This window comes from Cynocephalus volans, chromosome 16 (genome assembly GCF_027409185.1).
Source record: "Cynocephalus volans isolate mCynVol1 chromosome 16, mCynVol1.pri, whole genome shotgun sequence".
Taxonomy (NCBI): domain Eukaryota; kingdom Metazoa; phylum Chordata; class Mammalia; order Dermoptera; family Cynocephalidae; genus Cynocephalus; species Cynocephalus volans.
The window spans coordinates 49,051,884-49,077,428 of record NC_084475.1 but is presented as its reverse complement, the minus strand read 5'-3'; the positions used below and the strand labels follow the sequence as shown (position 1 = coordinate 49,077,428).

The 25,545-nt window shown below is 40.9% G+C and overlaps 1 protein-coding gene across 4 annotated transcripts in view; it reads right to left on the bottom strand.

Moving 5' to 3' along the window:
- KDM4C (lysine demethylase 4C) overlaps positions 1–25,545 on the bottom strand; it is a 371,099-nt gene that overhangs the window by 333,482 nt on the left and 12,072 nt on the right. The gene's annotated exons all lie outside the window — the stretch shown is intronic.

Below are 25,545 nucleotides of genomic sequence, written 5' to 3'. Positions count from 1 at the left end.
ACCTCCCATTCCTGGCACTGAGTCACTGACCTGACTGTACTGCTGGCCTTCCAGAAATCCTTCCAAGTAAAAATGAATTTCCTAACATTGCAAGTTTACAAAAGATGTTGCTCCTATGTACCAGTTCTGAAGCAGACTGGCTCACACTCATACTGTACTGTACAAAGTTCTAGGACAGGCTGGGTGAAGGTTGTTCAACATCCCTAGCACAGACTTTACTCAGGTGTGCTGCCAGCTCATCATAACATGCTTTCCTATAATGATTCACAAACTACCCATTCAGCAAAACTGCCAGGTACCAGGTTCAAATACGAGAGACAGAGAAAGGGGTATGTTTTGTCACCTTCCAAGCTCATTATCTGGAGGCTGAACAACTTCAATATAAAAATGTACACAGGCAGGAGCAACTAACTCCACTTGGGTTAATCAGAAATAACTCTGCCCCTTTCTAGGGAAGTAAAAGAGGGTGTAAGAGTTACCCAAATAACAGAGCATTCCAGGCAGTGGACATATTTCAAGTATAGGAGAAATGGAAAGCATTTAATGCGTCTGGAGCTTAGAAAGCACAGATGATAGGATCAAAGTAGAAAGTAGGCAGTAGGTGTTGCTAGGAAAACATGGATTTAATCCTGTTGTCAATGAATGGGATGATTCCTTCAACAAACATTTGTTGAGCACCTAACACATACAGGGCACGGGGAACGCAACAGTCAATAAAAGGCACTGGAGTGACTTTCTCAGGAAGGAGTCTCACCCAACCCACTGCCAAATTCAGTATCAGGACCTGGCATCTGACAGCTCAACAACAAATCTTCTCAAAGTTTTCCATTATTTTTTTTTTCTTTTTTTGTTTTTTTTTTAGTATACTTAATTTGCCTGACAGAAAGAAAAATTGGGAAGTGAGAGGTGGGGTGGATAAAAGGGAAAAAACATGTTACAGGATAACAAGATGGTAAAACAGATCAGGGTCACAGATAGCAATGCAGTCATCATTTATTGAAGGAAAGTTGAAATGAGCACCTATCTCACAATGCACATGTGAGGAGCTATGAGAAACATAAAACTTAAGCCCTGCCACCCTTTAGGAGTTTACGATCCAAAAGAGAAAATAATCTGCATGGAGATATGTCAATGTGGGGCAGAAAACATTCTGGATTCTCCCTGCCTCAGGAAGGGGGCAAGCAAAAGAGAGAAACCTTCCAGGCCACCTCCCTATCCACCTCCCTTCACACATACACACGTGCACAGGCCCGAATCCACAAGCTGCGGGATGAAAGTCTCACTCTATACAGCAAACACAGTCCTTTAGGAGCATCCAGATATGGCCCTTGCATCCACCCCCACTGCCTGCGTTACTCGAGGCTCCAGCAACACTCACTGACTTGTACTTCTCTCAACAAGTAAAGCTCTCTCTTTGCACAAGTTCTTCCCTCGCCTTGGAGTAGCCTTTGCCTGCTTTCTCACCTGGCAAGCTCCCACCCACCCTTGATATTTCCAGCCCCCTGGCACAGGCAGAGCATCCCCTGAGTCCCCACCTCCCTCTCTGCATTCCTTGTTACAGCAGTCACCAGTTCCAAACACTGGCACTCCCAACCACCCACTGACCCATCAGCTCCTAGAGGGAAAGGCAGCCTGCCACCTCCTTAAACCCTGGCATAGAGTCTGCCACCTGACCTGGCTCACAGGATCTGCTACAATCATCGTTTGCCAGCTGAACAAAGGAAAAAATGCCAAAATGTTAAAGTATTTACATAAAATGATACCAAATTCAGAAAAAGGAAAGGATTGGTCCCAAACACAGGAAACAGACTTTGAAAACAGATTCATTTGCTTGACTGACAAAGAAGATTAGAATAGAAAAATCTGTGCAGGGAGAAAAGGGAAGAAGACCACAGACTACATTTGTGAAAGTACCTGGTACACAGATGGCAGTGCTCCTTTTCCCCTGGTCAAAGAACAAGGGTGGCCTGAGTATCTCTCTAGGCAGAGAAGAAGCACCAAGGAAGAACTGGAAATCCCATCAGTCATTCAACAAACAGTTCCTGAGTTCCTAACTACTAGGTGGGCATTCGGTAAGGAAAGAAACAAAAGTCCTAACACTAGTGGAAGGAAACAGACAATAAACAAGTAGTAAGTGCTAGGAGGAAGCAGCCAGGGTGAGGAGACAGAGCGCAAATGGAGGCATTTCAGAGGAGGTTAAACTCAGAGGCACAGAGGCCTGCAGGACAGAATTAATCATGCAGATATCTGGAAGAAGAGCATCTGAGGCGGAGGCAACAAGAAAGGAGCTTCTTGGGCTCTTCAAGGAATAGCAAGGAGGTGAGTGTGACTGGAACTCAGTAAGCAAGGGGGAGAAGGGCAAGAGATAAGACTGGGAAAAGAAGAACCTGGCGTTTACTCTGAGCGGATGGGGAGTAACCTTGAGCTTCTTCCCCTTGTTTTCTACCCAGTTCTCAGTACTCAGACATATATTTCTGCTCAAGGAGATGACGCTGCTTCTCTCTAAGGTAGCTCTTCTGGAGGATGTGAAGGACACAAGTAAGCTGGTTCACACTCTGCATGTCTCACTCAGACTGCTGTGATAAAAAAGGACAAGGCTGGAAGCAGGGAGACCACAGAGAGCATGTGACTTGCACTAACCCAGGTAAGAAAAAACAGTGGCTCGGACCAGTGGTGGATGGTAAGAAGTGATCAGATTGCAGATATATTCTGAACAAAATTTCCTGACAGAAGTAAGAGAAACAGTTGCCAAAATTTCTGGTCTAAGCAAATAACAATGGCCCTGACAAGAAATTGAGGCACAGAGACTATTAAGACAAACAGCAAACTAATAGCAAAACTAGAATTAAAGCTCAGCCCTTGACCCAGTTTTCTGGGAAATACACTTTGTCCCTTCTTAGCATCACTGCTCCCTTGATTACACACACTAGTTCACCGTACAAATTAGGTACATTTATTAAAGACCTAATTACCTTAGGTGTGAGACCTTTTTCAATCTATATGGTTAAAACGAGAGTACTTTTAAAAGTTTGTGGAAAAATGGGATTAAAAGGTAATATGTGGGCTGGCCAGTTCACTCAGTTGGTTGGAGTATGGTGCTGATAACACCAACGTCCAGGGTTCCATCCATGGACCAGCCAGCTGCCCACCCTCCCCCCCCCCCCAAAAAAAAAGATAACGTGATGAATCTTTCCATGAACTTTTGGAAGTACTCTCATATATGATCATCATAAAATTTAAAACATATTAAAGTATATAAAAATTTAACTTCAACCCCACCACCCAGATCTGTGCTAATATGACAGGCAAAGAAGTCTGGTGTTAAGTTTCATCTCTTTGATTATTAGTGACATTAATCATTTTTGGACAATTAAAACCATTTTCACTTCCTTTTTGGGTTGCCGACTTATGCTCTTTACCCTTAAAAGATAGTTTATGAATTTTCTGTTCCTTCATCTTTTCCTAATCCACATTTTTCATTATTAAGATTAATCATGCTACTACAATTAAATTCTCAGCTCTTCTTTTTTCTCTTTTACCTTTATTTCTCTGAGCCAAGAAGAAATATAAGTTTAAAATGATCTTGCCGTAATATTTCCTAGTTGGAGAAAGATTGTTATATTTTGCCAGAATTGCCACTGCTATTTTCAGCTGAAGGTGATGCAATAATCTTTTTTTTTTAATCCTATACCTTTTGAGAGACTGAGTCCCCAAAGTGAATGACAACAATATCTCTGATAGTAACTTTGTTATTTTGCTTCTACAGAGCTGGCTTTCAATGTTTCTGAGACCACCTAAACCAAATAACATACTTATAACAAGTTCTCCAAGAATGTTTTTAATGAGCTAAAGAGCTTTCCATTAACTGAAGAAAAGTGTAGCACTATGTCATATTTATATAAAGCCTCCATCTTCAGTTTTGAAATTTTTTACCTTATCATAAAAGAAAAACATGTACTTTCCTTATTCTAAAGATAATACACATTGGGGATGGCCAATTAGTTCAGTTGGTTAGTGTGGTGTTTATAACACCAAGGTCAAGGGTTTGGATCCCTGTACCAGCCAGCTGCCAAAATAAATAAATAAATAATAATAATGATAATACATCTTTATCTGGTAATAAAATATAAAAATTGAGGCTGATGCTTTCCTGCCAAATGTAATGTTACATCCTATATTGTTTTCCTTGTATGCACTGGTGTTTCTGACTGGTATTCTCTTATTTAAACAATTTCTGTGAGAAGAGTAAAAACTGATGGCCTCATTGTGTGAGCATTAGTTTCTTCAACAAGGCCTGCGCCACAGAACTGATCTGCACTGCCAATTGTCTCGACAGAGAAAACTTCAGGACCTACAATAAAGCCTAGCCCCCTGGGGGATACAGGAGTCACCAGTTCAGGAGATAATGCATTAAGCTAGAAAAAAAATTAACCAAAGCACAATTACCAGCTCTGCTAGTGTTAGAAAGGAGTGCTGTTCTAGCCTCCCCTACGGTTCCTCACAAGGACTCACCCAAACCCGGCAGGTCATCGTCTCCAGTCCTCACTCACTCCTTTTTCCCTAGACTGAGATTTTAAAAAGAAACTGAGCAACCAAAGCTACTGAACAGTTGCTACTACACTGCTCTACTGCAGTTCCTGTGTGCTGAATTCACAGAGGCAGAGCCTACCACTTCCCCTCCCCAGCCAGATGAGAGTCTGGCCTTTCTGTTCCAACACTGCAGCTTCAGCCTTGCAGACTGCCTAGGTCGGGCAGTTATGGGTTGACTTATGTCTCCCCAAAAAGATATATTAAAACCTAACCACCAATACCTGTGAATGTGACCTTATTTGGGAATAAGTCTTTGCAGATATAATCAAGTTAAAAAAGATCATCTATGACCGGTGTCCTTTTAAGAGGAAAAGAGACACAGAGGAAAGAACATCATGAGAAGATGGAGGCAGAGACTGGTGCCATGGAGCTACAAGCAAAGGAATGCCAAGGACTGCCAGAAAACATAAGCCAAAACAAAGGCATAGAACAAATTCTTCCCTAGCTCCTTCACAGAGAGCATGGCCCCACCAACACCCTGACTTTGACCTTCCAGCCTCCAGAACTATAAGAGAATAAATTTCTCTTGTTTCAAGCCACCCAAGCTTATGGTAATTTGTCACAGCAACCCTAGCAAACTAATACAGACCTTAAGAGCCAGACTGAAGAGGAAGAAGTAGAAGACTATATACTCCAATCCCCGCTTTATCAATAGTAGAGCTCATAATACTCTGACCTTCCATCCAACATCATCTTCTTCAAATAGTCCTAGACTGGGAAGGAAATGGAGACTGCCTCGAAAACGCTGCATTAGCACATCTAGCCAGGCACTGAAATATAACGGAGCTTTACACAAGCTGAGCCCTAAAAGTTAGAGAGCAATGCAGGAAAGAAAAGCTCTTAGCCTATTGATTATTTTTGCTTGAGCCAGGCCACATTTCTCTGCCAGAGGTTTAGGCAGCTTTTCTTTAATCCTTTTGGTCCCACTCACATCGCCACTCCAATTCACTCCACCGCCTGCAAAGACCAGGGATAGGAATGGAAAAGTGGACTTGGGGAGATGCTTCTGGGACAGAAGAGCCAAGGCAACAAATAAATCTGTGCAAAAGCTCCTCTTACTTCAGTTGAGAGATTCTAGGCTGTGTCCCAGAAGGTTCCTGAGGAGAAGTGATCCAAGTAACATGTAAATTCTCTCCATCCATCTGTACTGGCCAACTCACAATTCTGATCACATCTCTCTTATACCCTTGGTGGATGGGAACATGTCAAAATCGTCTTCCTGAGCAAACTGGGGAAGACTTTCCCTTTTCTTGCTCACCAAACATGGGCATGATTAACAGATAGTAGAACACTTAGGCTGTCATTTCTTCAGAATAAGAATGAGAGCCCAGGACAAATCTGTGGAAGAGAGTGTTGGAACCAGCAAAATTTCCCTAACAACTCATTCTTGTCTCCAGCCGAGATGATGACTCCTTTCCTCAGTCATGCTATATTGAGGCCTGGACTTCAGTGGAGCAGGAGGAGCAATTTTTCTTGCATGAAATGCTCAGAAGGTAACTGAATCTAGTCGCAAACCTGCAACTTCCTCTCTAGCACTAAATCTTACAATACATAACCATTTAATTTATGTGTGTCCACCTCCGTCTTGCATCAATATTTCAAACACAATGAGTCAAATTTTAATTACATCTATCGTTTCCTGCTTTTTCCTTTCTCTGTGTCTTATACCTATAAATGTCCATTAATAGGTGACTAGTTGAATTATTGTGGTACCTCCAACAACAGAGTACAGGTAACTTAAAAACAATGAGGAAGATCTCAAGTACAGACTTGAAGTGATTTCCAAATTATGTTGTTAAATCAAAAAAGCAAAGTACAGAACAGAATTTATAATATTCTACTTTTTGTTTAGGGAGTGAGACCAAAACCAAAGACAATGGTTATGTTTAGGCAAAAAAAGAGAGACATGGAGAGAAGCAAAACTTTGGTCAATGTAGCTCTACATATACAAGGATACTTCAAAAAGTTCATGCAAAAATAGAATTAAAAGATAATACTAATCTTTCCATGAACTTTTTTTTTTTTTTTTTTTTTTACAAGACTCAAACCCTGGACCTTGGTGTTATAACCAACTGAATTAACCGGCCAGCCATACATGAACTGTTTGAAATACCCTCATATTTTTAATTCCGGAATCATGCAAACAATTTAGATAATTTTCTAATTAAATTTTTAAAAAACAGGTCCTAAAAATTGAAAAACAAATTAGCCTACCTGTATGTCAATGAAATAAACAAACAAGGAAAAGAACTGCTAAAGTAATTTTGAATCACAGTACTCAAGGCTGTAAATCCTAGCAGGATATATTTTGAGGACACAGAACTGTTAAAAAATTAAGCTGCATTTAATTGTCAAATTGTAAGTAGTAACATTGGGTTTTGGGGGGGCGTTTAACTATTACATGTATAAGATACAGCAAACAAGTAATAATGTTAATGTCCTTAGGAACCAATATTTTAATTTTTACAAATAGAGACTGTTGGGAAAAGAGAATAATTTAATCAGGCCCCCTTGCCTCAGGGCAGATTAGGGGTGGTGCAGCATTCTTTGTGGGCAGCTTGTGTGGGGGGCGTCTACTGCCTCAGGCGGCCACTGCACATACAGCCATGCTTTCCAACCTATGGCTTCCAAGGACCTGTTTGCTGGTTACCTAGCTCATAGACCTGCGTGTAAGGGGTCTGGTGACCCAGCCTGGCGTGTGAAGCGTTTGTGACCCAGTCTGGACAACAGGCTCGAGGGGTCTGTGAGCTCCAGACCCAGCCCTAGCTCGACAATTAGCCCAATTGGAAGGATTCCGACATTAGCCAGAGCCAAACAGAGATCCAAATATAAAATCAAGGAAGTTGCATAAAAACAATTAGAATTTGAAATATCAAAATATCTTAAAATAATATGTATTTTCTACTACTGCCCAAAGAAAAAGGTATAAAAACAATGATACTACAGTAACACAGATTACTCACTGCACACAAACGTGGTCTCTAAATACCATATCCCAATGAAAAGAACTAGGGATACTTGAAGAAAAGGCTGGTTTCAGGTCTGGGACAAAAAACACATGAGATGTGACTGTAACATGCCATTCCAAAAAGCAAGCAAGCTATCAAAGACTACTGGAGGGCAGATACCACTTCAAAATTAACACTGGTACTGGGAAAATTAGATATCATGTGCATCCTGATATGATGGACACAGAATGACTAGGGTGAAGAGGACATCCATGCAACCATGGCAGCAGCAATGTGAGGTAGGCTACATACAGGCCAATAATTTCCTCAGGTCAGAGAAGTGAGTGTACAAAATGGTGAGGGATGAGAAGAGTTAATCTGTGGTGCTGGATTGGAATTGGAGTTACTGGTGTAAACTCACAGTGTGTGTGCATGTGTATGTATATGTACGGAGAGTCCCCAACATATGACAGTTGGACTTAAGATTTTTCAACTTTACAATGCTGCAAAAATGATAAGCACGCAGTAGAAACCTGTTAAGAAAACAATTTAAGTGATTCACTTTCAGAAATAATATGCCCAGCCCAAAAGTTGTCTGACTGGTCCAGCTCATTGTGTTGGGGGGGGGGGGGGGTCGCTGAATAAAGTTCTCCTTCAGATGATAATGAGTTATCAGCCCTTAATTGTTTACTTCAAATGGATAAAGTTGTCCTTGAGATGGTAATGAGTTAATAGCCCTTTACTGTTCTCTTCACTTCCTAATGTTTCTCCTTCCACAGGGTTTGGCTGGGTCTTTTTTGAGGGCTTGTCCTGAGCCCTAAGACAAAGAAATTTCCTACAAGGGGGTCGTAAATTGGGGTACTTTTGGACGTCATCTGGGAATACTGTGAACCCCGTAATATTCAGCCAATGAGGAGGCGGGAGCAGAGACTTGCACACTAGGAAATAAATTGCTTGTTACAGCCCTTTTCCGTGTGACTGCCCGTCAGACACTCGAGCCTTGCAAGGCCGTAATTAAAGTCTCGCTTCGCTGTACCTCATGTCTCCTTGTCCATCCTTTGGCCTTGGACGGGCAAGGGTGTTTCTCACAATTTGGGGGCTTGCCCAGATCTCTGCAACTGTGGAACTGGGACCCCGATAGAGGGGGAGACACGTCCCACCTGATTTCAGGTGGTCTTCTCTGTCCTGGTGCCTGTCTAGTGTGTGGCTGAGACATATCCCAGACACGAAACGAGTGTGGAGTCTCGATCCACGGTTCCATTTTCCCGCAAGGGACACAGCCAGAGAAAGACGAAGCAGATCCTGATGTTACAAGAAACCTCCAGTAAGTGGGGTTGAGTACTCAGGGAGACTCAGACACAAGGATCACTGACCTCAGGTGAAAATGGAAAACAAAAATTCTAGGCCTAGGGAAACAAGGAAGGGAGAAATTAAGGAGATTCTTCTGAACATTCCCTCAGATAGTCCCTTGGGGGAAATGTTAAAGGACTGGAAGAGGAATTCCCAGACAAGAAACAAGGAGAAACAGAAAATGATAAAGGACTATTGTTTTATTTGGACCAAAGAGCCCATTCATAAAACCTTCAGTTTTGGCCACAGTTTGGCTCAAATGAGGACTGGGTCTGTCAGGCCCTCGTCCTCTATGTTAATGATAAATTCCCATCCTTCCGGGAGGAAAAAGATTATGCTCTTTGCTGGTCATCAGGAGAGATTCCCATGTTTCCTCTTAAAATCAAGGGAAAAGACCCTAAAAAAGAATCCTGGGATCCTTTGTCCTGTCTTCCTCCTCTTTATGTCTCACAGAATGGGAGGCAAAAGAACTCTGGGCAGGCCGAATGTTCAGACCCCTATGCAGGGTCTGAGCCCTCAGCCCCTGTGGATCCATATCCTAGTCTAAGGAGGGAATTAAAACAATGTAAGAAAGGGCCGAGCCCGAGGTGCACTCGGGAGAGTGCGGCGCTGGGAGCACGGTGACGCTCCTGCCGCGGGTTCGGATCCTATATAGGACTGGCCGGTGCACTCACTGGCTGAGTGCCGGTCACGAAAAAGACAAAAAAAAAAAAAAACAATGTAAGAAAGACCTTGAGAATTTTCCCCTCCCTTTGGGGGCTCCTAGGGAAATCTCTAAAGTGTTTCCCCATGGGGCAAGGAGAGATTGGATTCATGAACGTCCCCCTCATGAGTACCGAAGTTAGAAATTTTAAAAAGGAAAGAAAATCATTATTAGAGGATCCCCTTGGTCTAGTGGAACAACTCGACCAATTCTTAGGGCCTAGCACTTGGGTCAAAATGATGTCTATGAGGAGCATCCTCTTTACAGGAGAAGAAAGAGGAATGACTAAGAGAGCAGCTATGTCCATCTGGAAGAGACAACACCCTCCCGGACAGGAGGTCCTGTCTGCAGAATAAAAGTTCCCAAATTTGGATCCCAAATGGGATAACAATGATCCCAGAGATAGGGCCCAAATGCAAGACCTTAGAGAATTAATATTTAAGGGGATTAAAGAATCTACCCCGAGGTCACAGAATATTTCTAAGGCTTTTGAGATTCAACAAGAAAGAGGAAACTCCTTCTACCTTCTTGCAGAGGCTCAGAGATCAAATGAGAAAATATTCTGGGTTAGACCTGGAAGACCCAATAGGACAGGGTCTCTTAAAAGTTAATTTTGTAACTAAAAGCTGACCTGATATTACTAAAAAGTTACAGAAATTAGATGGTTGGAATGAGAAGCCAATTGAGGAACTACTCAGGGAGACCCAAAAGGTGTTTGTGAGGAGGGAAGATGAGAAACAAAAACAAAAGCGAAGATCATGGTATCCACAGTAGAAAAAGTAGTTAGAAAGAATCTGGAATCAAACCCTCCTCACTGGGGACAAAAGAACCCTAGATTCCAGTCAAGAGACCAAGGGGCCCTCATAGAGAAAAACCTCATACAAGCAACAGGTGCTATAAATGTGGGAAACCTAGTCATTTTAAGAGATTGTCCCTAATGGGAAAAGGAAGAACAGGTGATACCTCTCATGGCTTTTGATGAGGATTAGGGGGTCAAGGGTTCCCTTTGGTAAAGTCACACCAAGACCTCTTGATAAACTTAAGGGTGGGTCCTAAGGAAGAAGAGGCAACATTTTGACACAGGAAAAACCAAAGATCAATTTCTTAAAAACTGTATACTGGCCATATCCTCTACACTTTGTCTTCCCTCAGGTTAAAAGGGCTTCTTGCTCAGTACCTGTCTCTTAAATTCACTGATCATCATTTCCATCCAGGTGACCTGGTGTTGACCAAGACGTAAGAGGACAAACTTCTGCCAAGCTGGGAAGGTCCCTACCAGGGGCTGCTCACTACTAAGACTGCTGCAGGAACTGCTGAAAAAGGGTGGACTCACTGTACCAGGGTCAAGGAACTAGAGACCTCGCAAACAAGAACTAACGACTGGTGGGAAATGTGTGGGTCCTTGAGAGAGTCTTTAAGGGTAACTTTTAAAATGGTTCCTTAGATTATGTGGGTCCAAATCTGGTACATGGGCAAGCTTGGGGGCAATCTTCCCAGGTGATTCATATAGGAGATAATTACTACCGGAGGCAACTAAGTTAATTATCAACACAACAAAGACCTCAATGTCTCAAACCATCCAATTTGATGCATGTCAGATCCTCTCCTGTGGTAATTTAGAAAATCAGAGACAGATTCTAGAGATTGAAACAGGATATGGGAATATAAATGCCTGGGTAGAATGGGTTAAATTTCCTGTGCATGCATTGAATAAGAGCAATTGCTCCATATGCACTGCAGGATGGCCACAGATGCAGGTAATTCCATTTTCTCTTGTTGGGGTACAGACCCAACAGGAATGCACTGTATGATGGCTCTATACAAAGAAAAGGATGCATGGGGAAATGAAACTAGCAGGAGCCTGTCCTTGCTTTTCCCTGCACTACAAAGGTCAGATCCAAGGGTGATCCCTTTCTTCTCCAAAGGGGTGATGAATCACTCCTCTTGCCTCTCCAGGCAGGCGGAAAAATTCAATAAACCCATAGGAGATCTATTGACTTGTACCCATGTCCTAAATGTCTCTGGTGAGTCAAGTTACAACTATTCCAACCTCCAAATCCCCCGAACGGATGTTTGGTGGTACTGTGGAAGTAAAAACCTGCATGGTCTGTTGCCACCCAAATGGACTGGAACTTGTGTTTTAGTCCAATTGGTGATTCCATTCACCTTGGCATTTCATCCCACAGCTGAAAATAATAGTGTCCATCCTCTAAAGCAGAGAGCATTGGAGGGATCATTTGACTCAAATATACACATAGATTCAACAGGAGTCCCAAGGGGAGCTCCCAATGAATTCAAGGCCAGAAACCAAATAGCTGCAGGATTTGAGTCAACACTCTTCTTCTGATGGTCAACTATTAACAAAAATGTAGACTGCATTAACTATATCTATTACAACCAACAGAGGTTCATTAATTATACTAGGGACACCCTTTGGGGAGTAGCTAGTCAGTTGGATGCCACTAGCTGAATGGCTTGAGAAAACCGAATTGCATTGGTTGTGATGCTGGCAGAGAAAGGGAAAGTTTATGTCATGCTGGGAGGGAAATCCTGCACTTGTATTCCAAATGATATTGCCCCAAACAGGACTATTACTAAAGCATTACAAGGACTCATGATACTGGCTAATAAACTGGCTGAAAATACAGGCATTAATGATCCATTTACTGATTGGTTGGAAGGATAGTTTAGAAAACGGAAGGGAATTGTAGCCTCGGTCCTAACTTCCTTTATAATTGTGGCTGGAGTTTTAACAGCAATTGGGTGCCACATTGTTCCTTGTGTCAGAGGCTTAACACAGAGACTCATAGAAGGCACAATTAATAGACAAATGCCCATGACCTATGCCCCAAATAACCGCATGTTGATAAAAACTGACCCAGATTATAACAAGGAGAGCCAACAAATACTGAGACAATGTGAAGAAAACTAAAAATACCAAATTATTAATGAAAATGAAATCAGTAACTCTTAAATAGAGGAAGGAATTGTAAGAAAATAATCTAAGTGTATCATTTGCAGAAATAATTCAGGTCCAGCCCATTCCTGGGGGCGGGGGTAGCTGAATAGATAAAGTTCTCCTTCAGATGATAATGAGTTATCAGCCCTTAATTGTTTTCTTCAAATGGATAAAGTTGTCCTTGAGATGGTAATGAGTTAATAGCCCTTTACAGTTCTTTTCACTTCCTAATGTTTCTCCTTCCACAGGGTTTGGCTGGGCCTTTTTGGAGGGCTTGTCCTGAGCCCTCAGGCAAAGAAATTTCCTACAAGGGGGTAGTAAATTGGGGTATTTTTAGACGTCATCCAGGAATACTCTGAACCCAGTAGTATTCGGCTAATGAGGAGGCGGGGGCAGGGACTTGTGCACTAGGAAATAAATTGCTTGTTGCAGCCCTTTTCCATGTGACTACCCATCAGACACCCGAACCTTGCAAGGCCGTAATTAAAGTCTCACTTTGCTGTACCACATGTCTCCTTGTCCATCCTTTGGCCTTGGACGGGTGAGGGTGTTTCTCACAAACCGTACTTCAAGTACCCATACAACCATTCTATTTTTTATTTTCACTACAGTATTCAATATATTACATGAGATATTCAACACTTTATTATAAAATAGGCTTTGTGTTAGATGATTTTGCCCAACTGTAGGCTAATGTATGTGTTCTGAGCACTTAAGGTAGGCTAGGCCAAGCTATGATGTTCAGTGTGTTAGATATATAAAATGCATTTTTGACTTACAATATTTTCAACTTATTGGTTTATAAGGACGTTAACCCCACTGTTAAGTCAAGGAGCATATACACATGAGCATGTACGTGTGTATGCATAGACAGATAATTCCTTAGCTCTGCCCACTGAGAGGGTTGGGAACAGTAACATTCCAATAGCAATGAGCTCTCAGATCTTGGTTTCTAAATACCATTCTCCAGCAAAAATAATAATAATAATAACAGAGCTTCGTGGATAAAAGACTGATTCCAGGGCTGGGGCAGAGAAAGTACAAGGTAAGCCCGGAACATCTTCTTGTACCAGAAAGTAAGGAAATGCCCAAAACACAGTGGAGACATGCCAAAAGGACATAAAAGCCAACTTGAAGGGGCTTCCACTAGCTAGATCTGGAGAAAATCAAGCATCGAAATAAATAATGAGTAATTGACAATAACTGAAACTAGGGAACAAACCCAAATCTCTCCTAGCTATCTATCCCCCTGACCCCAGTTTGGGGGAATGGGGGTGGGGAGAGATAGCTAAAGTAAAACTGCTTAAGCAGGTAGGAGGGGCTGGATTCCTAGGAGTAACAATAATTACATAAGACTAGAGTTGATTAAACAAACTTCCTCAGGCTAAGACTTCATCTGGGGTTAAAATACTTGATTTGAAGGTCAGAATCTTTGCTCCTTAAATAAATGCCTTGTGGCTAAGGATAACATTTCCCTGCAGATAACAAACAACTACAAACTTGCTTTGAATCCCATACTCCCTGGACCCTAAGGCACCATGAAAAATATCAGTCAAGATGGCAGACCTCACCTCAGACCAATCAGATTTATACAAGATTCCCAGGACCTCCACTTGCTCTATAAATGCTTGTGCTTCTGAGCTATCAGGTCTTAAAAGCTCCTTTGGCTACTGAGTGCTCCTGTGAATGGCATTCAAATAAATGCTAATATTTAACACTGCTAACTTTGGTGTGAGAGATTTCCTAGATATGAGGGCAGCTGATGATGGGACCCTCTAAGGGTAACATATCCAATTACACAAAACAAGAAACTATGAGTGCATAGCAAAATAAATACACCACCAGATATTTTTAAACCCATAAGTCTATAATATTTTTTTTTTTGAGACACAAAACTTAATAGAAATTTTGTTTTTAGTTCTTACATTCTCAGTGTGAGCCCAGCTGGAACCTGCTGCCCCGCCCCATCCAGAAGTGACCCAGTCCCGGGGCAGGGGAGAAAGAGGGAGAGGGAATGGGAAGAGAGCCCCATTCTTCCTCAGTGCTGGGGGGCTGGAGATGCCATCCCCCTTCTTCTGCCCCCCCCCCCCCCCCCCGGCTCCAGGAAGGAGAACAGATGGAATCTCAGGCCTAGGGCTTCTCCACACCCCCGCCCCGGGTTGGAGGCTAGCTAATGGATCCTGGGAGAGAAGAAGATGGAGGAAGGAAAAAATGCTGATGAAGAAAGATGAGAACTAGGAGTGAGGGTTGATGGAGAAGCAAAGACAAAACACCATTAAAAAAAAGACAAAACAACAAAACCAAAATCCACCCCATATCTGAACCCACCTGGAAAAAAATGAAAGTTCTCAAGTCTCATAGAGACATTATTTGGCGCGGCCCTCAGGCCTCAGTCCAGCCCTGGAGGCAGGCGGTGCAGCCTCTACAGCTCATTCTTTAAAAAAAAATAAAATAATATATATATATATAGCATCAGGCACCATTGGACTATATCAACCTATAACTCCAAAGACTTACAAATAAAGGCAAAGAATCTAGCCCTTACCTTGCCTTTCCTGAACAAATGGCATTTCAGAGGAAGCAAGGACTTGATGGTGAAAGTTTTCTACAGAAAAATTCCGGGCAGTAAATGTAGAATTAGCTGAATTATATTATTGTCTTTTTTACAATTCCTAAATAAGATTAAAATTTAGGGGACCATCATGAATGGATGCTAAAATCATGAGGCAACAAATTAATAGGTAGTTTTAAAATGATGGAATCAGGCTCACTGTAAGTGAATAATCAGACATGGTATGATGCAAAGGAAAATACAGAGCACCAAATGTTAATCTTTCTTATCTAAAAAAGTAAATCTAAATCTAGCCATTAAATCTAGCCAGTTTAATTTTTTCTGGAAATGCATGGGATAGAGGAGCAAGTTTTAAATACCACAAGAAAGCAATGTGCCAAATCCTGAAAGCGCGACAATCAACATATCAAAAGCCTAGGGGGATGGTAGGGTGAGGATAAGGGGCTGTTACAAATAAAAACGATTTATGATGATATGAATACAAACTATACACATCAACTACTAGTCACTGGATATCTGCATTAAAAAGCAGCAAAATAATGCAACAAAAGAGAAAAAATAAGGTTAAAAGATCCATAGCAGATGGCTGGTTAGCTCAGTTGGTTAGAGTGTGGTGCTGATAACACCAGGGTCGGGGGTTTGATCCCTGTACCAGCCAGCCAAAAAAAAAAAAGCACTAACACATCTAGAACAAAGGGTCTTTAATATGTTTTACATGTATATAATGTAAATACATATCTATGCTCTGTTATTAGTCTGACAGTGTATTAGAAAAGTTCTCATTTAAAAGACATAAATTAGAACACTGAATCCTTTAGATTCAACACTCAGGCTTTTTTTTTTTTTTTAATCTTTGCACTATTACTTTCAATTTGTAAAGGTCAGTGGCTAAATGTCAAAGTTCCTCTGTCACTTAATCATCTTCCACTAAGTAGGCAATTGGGGGGGAAGGGAAAGAGGGAAACCAGACTTCTATTTGGTCCTAGCATGTACAATGCAATCACCAGCTAATTTGTTAGAAATCCTATTATCCTTTTCCCTTAGGACAAAGTTTTCATTATTCTCTGCCTCTAGCAATACACTTACTAGCAACCACATTGATTAATTACGCCATGCCCAAATATTTACCTGGAAGCAACAGACTAAACAAGTTTACTGTAACAGATAAAGACAGTTGTTCTGATTTCTAGCAATTAAACTAAATTGAAATCACAGTGGTAATCTCAGCCAAACAAAACATCTTATACAAAATTACCACCACAATAGTTGAACTAAATCATTTTGAAAATTTCTTTTAATTTGTGATTGTCACTTAAGAGGAATAGATCTTACAGCCAGACAGAACTAGATTCTAATCCCTCCCACCTGCTTCCCATTTAATAGCTGTATGACCGTAGGAAAGTTACTTAAGTGCTTCAAAAGTTACTTCAAAAAAATTAAAAAGTTACCTTAGGCCTCTGTTTCCCCATCAGTAAAATGGTATAACACTATCTACCCAACCATCTTGTGATGGAGATTCAATAAACTGCTAAATTAAGAATTTAGCCCATTGCCAGGCTACAGTAACATCTGTGTGCTGGCTTTTTTAAAAAAAGGAAAAAGAAAGAAATATTCAAATTAAACCTCTTCTATTAGCTTCTTCCCCGTTGCCTGCTGATACTCAAATCTCTCCCATATAATTTTTTTGTGGCTGGCCAGTACAGGGATCAAATCCTGGCCCTTGGTGTTATTAGCTCCCGTATAAATTTTAAAGACTCTCTACACCATGTCCACACCTAGACCTGCCCCAGCTACAGCATTCTCCCCTCAACCCCTCACAGACAAACTGCAACAGAAAATGACATACACTCACTTTGTCCAGTTCAGTTCCTACTCAATCTTCATTCCTACTGTAATCTGATGTGTCTCCACCAGTGCACTGAAACCACTTTGGAAAAGGTTGCCAGACTTTTCAATTGTTACATCCAATATGGTGTTTTTAATCCTCTTACCAACTGCTCCGCAACCTGTAAAACTGGAGCATTGCTCTCCTGGCACAGCTTTTGTGGATGGTGGGACACTATCCCCCACTCATTCTCCAGCGATCATTCCACTCTCCAGAAATCCTTTCTAGGCTCTTCCTTCACAGCCAACTCCTTCACTGTTAGATTACTGCAAGGCTCTTTCCATGGCTATCTTCCATTTCAACCTGACAGAGACACTATGGGAGATTTAATCCACTCTACCTCAACTGTCCTTACCAATACTTCAGAAATATGCAACATGCGCCTCTCTTCCCTGAATCCAAGTCCAATAAATCTAAGTGCCTACTGAGCTCAGCCATTTGAAAATGTCTCTCAAGCTCTACAGAGACAACACCGAATCTAAAACTTAACAGAGAAAAAAGGAAATCTTTCCTCCCAAATCTGCTTCTCCCATAGTCTCAATCCTGATTCATTCAATCCATACACAGTCTAGCTTGCCTCTTTGTGGCCAGCTCTGACCAGAGCTAATCCTCAAAGAGCCTGCAGGTGCAAGAGGGAACAAGCACACAGGTGGTTATTAAGACCAGGTGCTGCAAAAAAGGGAAGCACAGAGCACCACCAGTGTCTTCAGAACAAGCACAGCGGGAGCTAGCCACTTACCAGGGAAAGGTGGAAGGACAGGTGGGAAGTGTGAGCCTCTCTACACTGCAAGGCCTACGTCGGAATCTCAGGAGCCATCCTGAGCCCCACTTTCTCCCTCATTCTCCACTCCTAAGTGGTTCCACTATTGTCTATTCAACTTCCTAAGCATCTTTCATATCCATTCTCTAGTCTCCATGCCAACTGTTACTATCCTAAGTCAAGCTTTGATCCTTTCTTTCCTCAGCTACCCCATGTATTTGCCGATTTGCCCATCTGTAGTTCAACTTACTCAATTCTCTTCCATATATCCACAAAAACACAGAGCAAACTTTCTAGACACAAAACTGATCATGTCATCTCTCTTTCCAACTTCTAATAGCTCCATACCATTCCAGTATAGCAGACAAAACCCCCATGGATCTAGTTCCTGCCTTCACACCTGGCTTCTAAGACCCCTTTGGCCCAGTTGAAACCTTTGCTTCATTCTTTGCCTCATTCATTCTTCATTCATTCTCCCAAGCTATTTTCCTGCTTTGCTGTGCTATATTATATAGACATGTGACACACGTATGCCATTACTGAATACTCCCTGTGAGCCAGACATCTCTCGAGTGCATTCACGTGCATTCTCTTCTTTAAACCTCATAATTACTCCACTGAAAGTCACCATGAATATCCCTATTTCACTAATGATGGAGAATAAAATGCTTGCCCAAGATCCCACAGTTAGTAAGAGCTGCAGGTGAATGAGATTACTGTGCTACTGCTTGCCCTTTCCTCAGTCTCAGCTATCTAGCAAAGCCCATCTTTCAAGGTTTCTCTCCCATGTAGACTCCATTAGGAAGGCTTTCCTGGCAACACTCCCCACCCCTGATGAGGTCCTTTTTTAATGCTTTCCTCACCCTCACAACCACACACCATCACTCTTCATTATTCCTGATTTCCATATCTGCAAAGTCACCTACTCACAAAAATTCATTTATTACCCCAAAATCAATACTTGTAGAACTTGCATAGTCATTCACAGACATGCACACAGTGATGAAAAATTTGAATCACTCGATGCACATATACTCAACTGAGGTCAAACAGGGCTTTCTTGTTTCAGCTCTCATACTACAAACAAGTGTTCTTTTGTAGTCTATTTAGTGCCATGGTTTTTACATTTTTGTGCTTTTTGTTGGTGATTTCGCTGTTTAAAATGGCCCCCAAGCATAATGGTGAAGTGTTGTCTAGTGTTCCTACAAACAAGAAAGCTATGGTGTATGGCTTATGACAAAAATACTTAAGTAAGTTTCCTTCAAGCAAGACTTATAGTGCTATTGGCCATGAGCTCAATGTTAAAAAATCAACGGTTAGGGCTGGCCAGTTAGCTCAGCTGGTTAGAGCATGGTGCTGATAACACCAATGTCCAAGATTTGAACCCTGTACCGGACAGCTGCCTAAAATAAAATAAAATAGATAAATAAATCAATAATTGTATTAAATAAGGTGTCTTTGAACAGAAACACACACAAAGATGATATATTATAGAACATAGTTACTACAAATAATGAGAATCAACTATATCTTAGCCCTTGTAGTAAGGCCACTCAGAAAAAGCCCTTGCCCTCAAGACACTCTCCCACCTACAGTGGTGTGTATTAGTCCCTCTTCTGTTGCTTATAACAGAATACATGAAACTGGGTAATTTATAAAGAAACAAAATTTACTTCTTATAGTTTTGGAGGCTGGGAAGTCCACAGTTGAGGGAACACATCTGATGTGGGTCTTCTTCTGGATGGTGACTCTCTATAGCAATTCAGAGTATCACACGCTGAGAGAATAGCAAGAACTCTCTCACATGCTCCTTATAAAACCACCAGTCTGTGATAATTCACTACTCCAAAAATGGATTAATCCATTCACAAGGGCACACTCCTCATGATCCAATCACCTCTCAAAGGCCCCACCTCTCAATATCATAATCAGATTTTTCAATCTCTTAACACCGTTACAGTGTGCATCAAGTTTCTAATACATGAAACTTTGGGGGACACATTTGACCCATAGCAGGGAGAGTCCAGGCAGCCAATCCTACAGACTACAATTGACCTGAGCTGGCTCAATCACTCCCCTAGGAATTTAGAACTGGGGAACAGAGAGAATGCCATGAAGGGCCACTGCCATCATTGTCTGCCTTTTGCATGAACACAGAATGAGAGAAAGGAGATGAGCAGAGAGAAGTAAGAGTCAAGAAAATGCACATCCCCAAGAGAGATTGGGAGGAGTGGGAGAGGGGGGAGCAGGGAGGAGTGGGAGAGGGGGGAGCAGGGAGGAGTGGGAGAGGGGGGAGCGGGGAGGAGTGGGAGAGTGGGGAGCGGGGAGGGGGACGTGGAGGAGAGGACAAGCCTGAATCATCACAGGCATAAGTCAAGGAAAATGGCAGATGCTTGAAGAGTGCTTCTTCAAGAGACTGCAGAGTCTGGCCAGCTGAATTCTACATTGCAACAGACATTCTAAATATGATTTAAATTCTTCGGGGCTAGCCAGTTAGTTCAAATGGGAGAGCATGGTGCTGATATACCAAGGTTGAGGGTTTGGCTTACCAGCCAACTGCCAAACATAAATAAATAAATAAATTCTTCCAATCTGAAGAGACTGGAATTCAGAACTGGCAAAGTGAGGAGAGAGGTAGAAACCTGTAAAGCATTCTTCATTCTTCCATTGTTTTTTTCTTGGCAGCTAGAAAGTCCCGGGACCCAAACCTTGAAAGTTCTAACAAAGTGAGCTAACTGGCCAGACCATAAGCTTTTTTGTTTATTTGTTTTTTGTTTGGTTGGTTTGGAGTTTTTTTTTTTTGGAGGCTGGCCACATGACCTTGGCGTGGAACCCTTGACCTCCTGTCATCAGCACCACACTCTACTAACTGAGTGAACTGGCCAGACGAGCATTCTTCTTGCTAGAACAGATCTAGCAGAGGTAGTTTGGCTCTGAAGTAATAGTTCTGGCTCTATTCCTGATCCCTGGATCACAACCAAGATGGGGTGTTCATGGAACAAACAGATGCAGCAAAAACTTCCTGTTCCCCATATCTCAGCCAAGGTGCTATAATACTGGACCCTGATTCTTCAGATTTCTATTCGTAGCAGAGATAGCAGTTCCCTTGACAGGCCCCCTCCTGCAATGGTGTTCTGGAAGACATCCCTGGGGATCCGGCCTAATGCCTGCTCCTACAACCTTCAACAATGCTTTAACACCTAAGTCCCAAAATCAAATCCCTTTCTGCTTAAGTTAACCAGAGCAGTGTCTACTACCTGTAATTAAATCATGACTGATATAATTATCAAATATAAATTGATGACAATGGTGACTGGGAAAGAAACCCAGTGTACAAATACCACATGTGAAATAAACGAAGGTTTTATTCATTCCATTTGCCTTTTGCCAGTAATCCTTTCTAATAATCAGTTCCTTGTTGTAATCTCAATGAAATTAACTTGATTGACTCAAAATTCATTTTATAGCGTTGAGTAAAATTACTAACTTAGCCATCTAACAAAACTAGCCAGCCACCTACAGCTACTCATTCTTACTGGCCTACTATAGTAGCAGCCTTCAATCACCCTCTGCTTAACCAGATAAGGGATACTATGCACCCTCTGAAAAACACCATTGATGCCCACACACAAGTCTAGTAGACTATGCCAATTATATCCAAGTGCCAGGTGAATCGTATGTTTAGCAAGTCAACAGTGTTTTTTTCCAATCCAGTTCATGCCTGTTGTGCCATTATGAGATATAATTAAATATTACATAAATAGATGGACTGTGAATACAACAGTGTTGTTTCTACAAAATGAAAATGGAATCCTTTGGAAAGCCCTAGCAAAGATTTTTTTTTTTAAAATATCAAATGAGGTATGGGAATTACAACAGTAAAAGGTTAGAGGGTAGAAGTATTTGTAAAAGCCTAGAAGAATTCTGGCTCACATGCCTTCTCAAATGTCTTAATTCTCACTTTACTTTTAAAAACCAGAAACTGAAAGTGGGAGTTGCTGCACTGTAGGTTTGGTTTATGTGAGAAAGACAATGATGGCCTTTACTCGATGAAAAGTCTCTGCCCTACAAGATAGGCACATTTATAAGTTTTAAGTAGATTACAGCTCTTTCCCTTAGCCCCTCCTTACTACCAAGCCCCCTACCACTGCTTTAGGACAAAATAAAATCAATAACAGAGCTTAACTTGAGTTAAAGAAAAATTAAGTAAATAGCTGATATCACAAAGCTCTTTGGGTTTATTTTGTTGCTATTATAAATAGTATTTTTTTAAATTTGTCTTTAGAAAAAACTTCAAACTTATGGAAAATGTATATGCTTTGCCCAGATTCATCTATTAACAATTTACAAATTTACCCTACTTGCTTTATCATTCTCTCTCTCCATACACATAATTTTCTTTCTGAAGCATTTGGAGAAAGTTGTATGCATCATGACACTTCACCCCTAAAAATTTTAGTGTGCCTTTCTTAAGAATAGGGGTATTCTCTCACATAGCCACAGTACAGTTTTCTTTTCTTTTTTTCTTTTTTTTTTTTTTTTAAAGATGACCAGTAAGGGGATCTTAGCCCTTGGCTTGGTGTTGTCAGCACCACAGTCTCCCAAGTGAGCCACGGGCCGGTCCAGAATATACTCCATTTTAAATAGAACATTTCTCATTTTGATATAACTTTTTTTTAAAGTTTTTTTTCTGTTGTTGCTGATATATAAATTTATTATCAGGCTAGCCAGCTAACTCAGATGGTAGAACGTGGTGCTGACAACACCAAGGTCAAGGGTTCGAACCCCTTACTAGCCAGCTGCCCAATCATAAAAATAAATAAATATATTCTTTAAAAAGTGATTAATTTTTAAATTGATCTCATATAAATTAGCAAGCTACCTTGCTAATAATCTCTTATTTCCAATAATTTGTTTATAGATACTTTAATTTTTTTTTTTTTTTTTGGAGGCTGGCTTTTCTATCTAGACAATCATATGAAAATTATCTGAGAATAGTGACTTTTTGTTTTTTCTTCTCAAGACTTACTCCGTTTATTTGTGTTTCTTATCCTACTGACCTGGCTTGGACATTCTAGTGCTAAAGAGAAGTGGTAACAGTGGACCACCGTGTCTTACTATAAAAGGAGTGCCTCTAACCTTTCCTCTTCATAATAATGTTTACTCTAGGTAGGTACTTTAAAGGTTTCATAATCTATTTTCATAATTGAGGCTATAGCTGGTCATTTTCCTTTTTCACACTGTCCTTGTCTGGTACTGGTATTAAGGTTTGCTAGACTGACAAAATGAGTTGGGAAGTATTTCTGAAAGAGGGAAATTTTTAGTTTGTGAGGGCTGAAATTAAGTATGATTTGAATATTTTGTAGAGCTAGCCTATAAACCATCTGAACCTGGTATTTCCTTTGTGGTAAGACACGTAACTACAGAATAAATTCCCTTAAATGATATATATCTACTATTGCTTCAATCTGTTTTGAAACTTGCATTATTCTGGAAAACTGTCTATTCAAATATATTAGCATAAATTTTACATGGTCTCATCTGTAGTTCTGTATCGTTTACATTCCTAATATTTTTGTCCCAATATACATTGTTCTAAGGTGAGGATCTATAGCTCCCATCATACCCTAAAAAATACATGACGCATGACCCAAAAATTAGTCAAGAACCACTGGACTAGATCACAGCCACAGACCTGGGATAAGCTGTGACTCCATCAATTCCCCAAAGTGTGACCTGACCTTCAATTCTTAGTAACCCTTAAACTTAGGGAATTAAATAAGTTCAGTGTTACTAAACACTGGTGAGCAGTGATTCTACCAGTCCACAGAAAAACAGGAATAAAAGAGCTCTGGTTTGTTAAAAAGTTCCATCTTTGATTCTTAGAGAATACCCTTTCTACATGGTTGGTGTATTTTGGACAGAAACAGCACAGAAGTTAAGTTTTCTTTAATAATTTTTATTTTGGTAGAAAATCAAAGTTGGCAAACCTAAGTCAGTACAATGTATATTTTCAAATCTGAAAGTCTGGGAACTAGTGGACTAAATGACCTCTAAGGTCCTCCATGGCCCCAAGTTAGGAAAGAGAGGGAGTGAGAGCAAAGGGATAGAAGGAACTGATTATTTAGATTCACAAAAACTAGTACAACCCTTACAAGTTTAAGCCTTTATTTTATCAATACCCCCCTGGTTTCCCTGCTTTTAATTCCACAAGACCCCAACCTCCACCAAGATAGATGAACCTTCCAAGGGTAACATTCTGGGGGGGGGTTTGTTTGTTTTTATGCGGCTGGTTGGTGGGGGAATGAGAACCCCTGAGCTCCTTGTTACCAGAACCACTTTCTCTCAAGGGAGCAAACCGACCAGCCCTCCAAATGTAACATTCTTTACGAGCCATTCGCTGAGTATAAAATGGTTTTCAATTGCAAACCATTTTAACTTCAAATTCTTCAGCTTTACATTCAAGATAAGTAGTCCCATCATTTTCCTCCAGAGCATACAGGTTTTGTCCTTTCTAAATTTCCCTCCTAAATAATTCATACGCTCAAGTGACAACTCTCTGCTTCTATAGCTAAATACAAAGATTTATCAAAGAATTTGCTAGGTAAAATTATTTAACTTCTTGGCAGAAACATTAAACAAATATATCAGTTTTTCCTATTCTATATGTTGGAAGAAATATCAAGTATACTTGGGTTCATCATTTATGATTTTAATTTAATATATGCCCTGTGAGTGAATATCAAGTATCTCACTAACCAGTATTGAATAATTAAAGAAAATATTTGCAATACGCACTAGTGGTACAGTAGGGCATTTTGTACTTCTCATAGGCTCACTCCACTCTTCTACATACTTCATTAAAGTTCTAATTTTTATTAATGTTATAATTAGTATAATATTGATATTTTTAGTAAATCTGACTCTGATCATCTGACCCTAAACCGCAAAATAAATTTTAATAATTCAAAAAAAAAAATTATTTAACTTCAAGGACCTGGAGGTAATAAGAAGAAAAGAGAAAACTTTCTTATAAAGAGAGTAATCTCAAAAATGTAAATCATAGGCATTGACTATGGAAACAGCTACACCCACTGTAGAAAAGATAAAGTGAGGAAGACCACAATATCATCCTAAGACTCCGCCCAACAATCCCTAGAGATGTACCCAGCTGAAGCAGAAGGAAGAATCTTTGCATTACTGACAGCAGAGGCACCCCAAGGAGCTACCTGAGTCTCCCAGGTCCGGATGCCACCGGCCTACAGCATCTGTTGCCGCTTGCTGGCAACACCAGCCCGCGCCGCCCCGCCCCACCCCGCGGCAGGCAGGCTTGGCCGGCGGCAAGCTCCTCGGCCAGTTGCGGACTGCGCTGTCCTGTCGGCGCACCCGCGCACGCAGCCCCGTTGCTTCCACCAGCTCTACAGTGAAACCGTCTCACCTTTACACTGGAGACTAACCCAATCTATTTAGGCCTGCGAGAACAACTCACCGGAGGCAATGTAAATTACACATTCTTAGTTTCAAAGATAAAAACATCTAAAATTTGAAATACTTTGAAAACATATTCAAAGGCAATTTCATATGCAAACTTTGAAATTGTTCCTAAAAACTCATAATCGCATAAACCATACGTGGTATTGGCTATACTGAAACAAAGTTAAAGAAACATCAGACTCAGTAATCTGATCATCCTTGCTTTTTTCATTATTAATGTATGCAAGAAATTTTAGAGAACTGTGGCAATGTGCACATTTTTTGATAACTAACTGTCAAAAAGT